Source organism: Mustela nigripes, chromosome 14 (genome assembly GCF_022355385.1).
Source record: "Mustela nigripes isolate SB6536 chromosome 14, MUSNIG.SB6536, whole genome shotgun sequence".
NCBI lineage: Eukaryota > Metazoa > Chordata > Mammalia > Carnivora > Mustelidae > Mustela > Mustela nigripes.
Genome location: NC_081570.1, coordinates 99,305,455 through 99,310,838, shown reverse-complemented (window position 1 = coordinate 99,310,838; position 5,384 = coordinate 99,305,455).

The window sequence follows — 5,384 nt, the reverse complement described above, 5'->3', positions numbered from 1 at the left end:
AGGGGGTTTGGGAGATTAAGAGTCACTTATGGTTTGTCTCCCTCCCAATCCCATCTTGTTTCATTTATTCTTCTTCTACCCACTTAAGCCTCCATGTTGTATCACCACTTCCTCATATCAGGGAGATCATATGATAGTTGTCTTTCTCTGCTTGACTTATTTCGCTAAGCATGATACGCTCTAGTTCCATCCACGTTGTTGCAAATGGCAAGATTTCATTTCTTTTGATGGCTGCATAGTATTCCATTGTGTATATATACCACATCTTCTTGATCCATTCATCTGTTGATGGACATCTAGGTTCTTTCCATAGTTTGGCTATTGTGGACATTGCTGCTATAAACATTCGGGTGCATGTGCCCCTTTGGATCACTACATTTGTATCTTTAGGGTAAATACCCAATAGTGCAATTGCTGGGTCATAGGGCAGTTCTATTTTCAACATTTTGAGGAACCTCCATGCTGTTTTCCAGAGTGGCTGCACCAGCTTGCATTCCCACCAACAGTGTAGGAGGGTTCCCCTTTCTCCGCATCCTCGCCAGCATCTGTCATTTCCTGACTTGTTGATTTTAGCCATTCTGACTGGTGTGAGGTGATATCTCATTGTGGTTTTGATTTGTATTTCCCTGATGCCAAGTGATATGGAGCACTTTTTCATGTGTCTGTTCGCCATCTGGATGTCTTCTTTGCAGAAATGTCTGTTCATGTCCTCTGCCCATTTCTTGATTGGATTATTTATTCTTTGGGTGTTGAGTTTGCTAAGTTCTTTATAGATTCTGGACACTAGTCCTTTATCTGATATGTCGTTTGCAAATATCTTCTCCCATTCTGTCAGTTGTCTTTTGATTTTGTGAACTGTTTCCTTTGCTGTGCAAAAGCTTTTGATCTTGATGAAATCCCAGTAGTTCATTTTTTCCCTTGCTTCCCTTGCCTTTTGCGTTGTTCCTAGGAAGATGTTGCTGCGGCAGAGGTCGAAGAGGTTGCTGCCCGTGTTCTCCTCAAGGATTTTGATGGATTCCTTTCGTACATTGAGGTCCTTCATCCATTTTGAGTCTATTTTTGTGTGTGGTGTAAGGAAATGGTCCAATTTCATTTTTCTGCATGTGGCTGTCCAATTTTCCCAGCACCATTTATTGAAAAGGCTGTCTTTTTTCCATTGGACATTCTTTCCTGCTTTGTCGAAGATTAGTTGACCATAGAGTTGAGGGTCTATTTCTGGGCTCTCTATTCTGTTCCATTGATCTATGTGTCTGTTTTTGTGCCAGTACCATGCTGTCTTGATGATGACAGCTTTGTAAGAGAGCTTGAAGTCCGGGATTGTGATGCCACCAACGTTGGCTTTCTTTTTCAATATCCCTTTGGCTATTCGAGGTCTTTTCTGGTTCCATATAAATTTTAGAATTATTTGTTCCATTTCTTTGAAAAAGATGGATGGTACTTTGATAGGAATTGCATTAAATGTGTAGATTGCTTTAGGTAGCATAGACATTTTCACAATATTTATTCTTCCAATCCAGGAGCATGGAACATTTTTCCATTTCTTTGTGTCTTCCTCAATTTCTTTCATGAGTACTTTATAGTTTTCTGAGTATAGATTCTGTGTCTCTTTGGTTAGGTTTATTCCTAGGTATCTTATGGTTTTGGATGCAATTGTAAATGGGATAGACTCCTTAATATCTCTTTCTTCTGTCTTGCTGTTGGTGTAGAGAAATGCAACTGATTTCCGTGCATTGATTTTATATCCTGACACTTTACTGAATTCCTGTATAAGTTCTAGCAGTTTTGGAGTGGAGTCTTTTGGGTTTTCCACATATAGTATCATATCATCTGCGAAGAGTGATAATTTGACTTCTTCTTTGCCGATTTGGATGCCTTTAATTTCCTTTTGTTGTCTGATTGCTGAGGCTAGGACCTCTAGTATGATGTTGAATAGCAGTGGTGATAATGGACATCCCTGCCGTGTTCCTGACCTTAGCGGAAAAGCTTTCAGTTTTTCTCCATTGAGAATGATATTTGCGGTGGGTTTTTCATAGATGGCTTTGATGATATTGAGGTATGTGCCCTCTATCCCTACACTTTGAAGAGTTTTGATCAGGAAGGGATGTTGTACTTTGTCAAATGCTTTTTCAGCATCTATTGAGAGTATCATATGGTTCTTGTTCTTTCTTTTATTGATGTGTTGTATCACATTGACTGATTTGCGGATGTTGAACCAATCTTGCAGCCCTGGAATAAATCCCACTTGGTTGTGGTGAATAATCCTTTTAATGTACTGTTGAATCCTATTGGCTAGTATTTTGTTGAGTATTTTCGCATCTGTGTTCATCAAGGATATCGGTCTATAGCTCTCTTTTTTGGTGGGATCCTTGTCTGGTTTTGGGATCAAGGTGATGCTGGCCTCATAAAATGAGTTTGGAAGTTTTCCTTCCATTTCTATTTTTTGGAACAGTTTCAGGAGAATAGGAATTAGTTCTTCTTTAAATGTTTGGTAGAATTCCCCCGGGAAGCCGTCTGGCCCTGGGCTTTTGTTTGTTTGGAGATTTTTAATGACTGTTTCAATCTCCTTACTGGTTATGGGTCTGTTCAGGCTTTCTATTTCTTCCTGGCTCAGTTGTGGTAGTTTATATGTTTCTAGGAATGCATCCATTTCTTCCAGATTGTCAAATTTATTGCCGTAGAGTTGCTCATAGTATGTTCTTATAATAGTTTGTATTTCTTTGGTGTTAGTTGTGATCTCTCCTCTTTCATTCATGATTTTATTTAGTTGGGTCCTTTCTCTTTTCTTTTTGATAAGTCGGGCCAGGGGTTTATCAATTTTATTAATTCTTTCAAAGAACCAGCTCCTAGTTTCGTTGATTTGTTCTATTGTTTTTTTGGTTTCTATTTCATTGATTTCTGCTCTGATCTTTATGATTTCTCTTCTCCTGCTGGGCTTAGGGTTTCTTTCTTGTTCTTTCTCCAGCTCCTTTAGGTGTAGGGTTAGGTTGTGTACCTGAGACCTTTCTTGTTTCTTGAGAAAGGCTTGTACCGCTATATATTTTCCTCTCAGGACTGCCTTTGTTGTGTCCCACAGATTTTGAACCGTTGTATTTTCATTATCATTTGTTTCCATGATTTTTTTCAATTCTTCTTTAATTTCCCGGTTGACCCATTCATTCTTTAGAAGGATACTGTTTAGTCTCCATGTATTTGGGTTCTTTCCAAACTTCCTTTTGTGGTTGAGTTCTAGCTTTAGAGCATTGTGGTCTGAAAATATGCAGGGAATGATCCCAATCTTTTGATACCGGTTGAGTCCTGATTTAGGACCGAGGATGTGATCTATTCTGGAGAATGTTCCATGTGCACTAGAGAAGAATGTGTATTCTGTTGCTTTGGGATGAAACATTCTGAATATATCTGTGATGTCCATCTGGTCCAGTGTGTCGTTTAAGGCCTTTATTTCCTTGCTGATCTTTTGCTTGGATGACCTGTCCATTTCAGTGAGGGGAGTGTTAAAGTCCCCTACTATTATTGTATTATTGTTGATGTGTTTCTTTGATTTTGTTATTAATTGGTTTATATAGTTGGCTGCTCCCACGTTGGGGGCATAGATATTTAAAATTGTTAAATCTTCTTGTTGGACAGACCCTTTGAGTATGATATAGTGTCCTTCCTCATCTCTTATTATAGTCTTTGGCTTAAAATCTAATTGATCTGATATAAGGATTGCCACTCCTGCTTTCTTCTGATGTCCATTAGCATGGTAAATTCTTTTCCACCTCCTCACTTTAAATCTGGAGGTGTCTTCGGGCTTAAAATGTGTTTCTTGGAGGCAACATATAGATGGGTTTTGTTTTTTTATCCATTCTGATACCCTGTGTCTTTTGACAGGGGCATTTAGCCCATTCACATTCAGGGTAACTATTGAGAGATATGAATTTAGTGCCATTGTATTGCCTGTAAGGTGACTGTTACTGTATATGGTCTCTGTTCCTTTCTGATCTACCACTTGTAGGCTCTCTCTTTGCTTAGAGGACCCCTTTCAATATTTCCTGTAGAGCTGGTTTGGTATTTGCAAATTCTTTCAGTTGTTGTTTGTCCTGGAAGCTTTTAATCTCTCCTTCTATTTTCAATGATAGCCTAGCTGGATATAGTATTCTTGGCTGCATGTTTTTCTCGTTTAGTGCTCTGAAAATATCATGCCAGCTCTTTCTGGCCTGCCAGGTCTCTGTGGATAAGTCAGCTGCCAATCTAATATTTTTACCATTGTATGTTACAGACTTCTTTTCCCGGGCTGCTTTCAGGATTTTCTCTTTGTCATTGAGACTTGTAAATTTTACTATTAGGTGACGGGGTGTGGGCCTATTCTTATTGATTTTGAGGGGCATTCTCTGAACCTCCTGTATTTTGATGCTCGTTCCCTTTGCCATATTGGGGAAATTCTCCCCAATAATTCTCTCCAGTATACCTTCTGCTCCCCTCTCACTTTCTTCTTCTTCTGGAATCCCAATTATTCTAATGTTGTTTCGTCTTATGGTGTCACTTATCTCTCGAATTCTCCCCTCGTGGTCCAGTAGCTGTTTGTCCCTCTTTTGCTCAGCTTCTTTATTCTCTGTCATTTGGTCTTCTCTATCACTAATTCTTTCTTCTGCCTCATTTATCCTAGCAGTTAGAGCCTCCATTTTTGATTGCACCTCATTAATAGCTTTTTTGATTTCACCTTGGTTAGATTTTAGTTCTTTTATTTCTCCAGAAAGGGCTTTTATATCTCTCGAGAGGGTTTCTCTAATATCTTCCATGCCTTTTTCGAGCCCGGCTAGAACCTTGAGAATTGTCATTCTGAACTCTAGATCTGACATATTACCAATGTCTGTATTGATTAGGTCCCTAGCCTTCGGTACTGCCTCTTGTTCTTTTTTTTGTGTTGAATTTTTACGTCTTGTCATTTTGTCCAGATAAGACTAAATGAAGGGGCAAGTAAAATACTAAAAGGGTGGCAACAACCCCAGGAAAATATGCTTTAACCAAATTAGAAGAGATCCAAAATCGTGAGTGGGGAGAAAGGGGATAAAAAGGAAGAAAGAAAAAAAAAAAGAAAAGAAAAAAAAAAGAAAAGAAAAGAATTTTTAAAAAAAGAATACACCTAAGAAAAATGTAAAAAAGAAAAAATATATATATTAGATAAACTAGTATAAAATCGTTAAAAAAGAAAAAGGTAACAGTTAAAAAAAAATTTACCCGAAGGCGAGAAAAAAAAATGAAAAAGAAAAAATTAAATTAACTGCAAGACTAAAAAAAATCACAGGAAAAAAGCCATGAGTTCCGTGCTTGGCTTTCTCCTCCTCTGGAATTCTGCTGCTCTCCTTGGTATTGAAACCGCACTCCTTGGTAGGTGAACTTGGTCT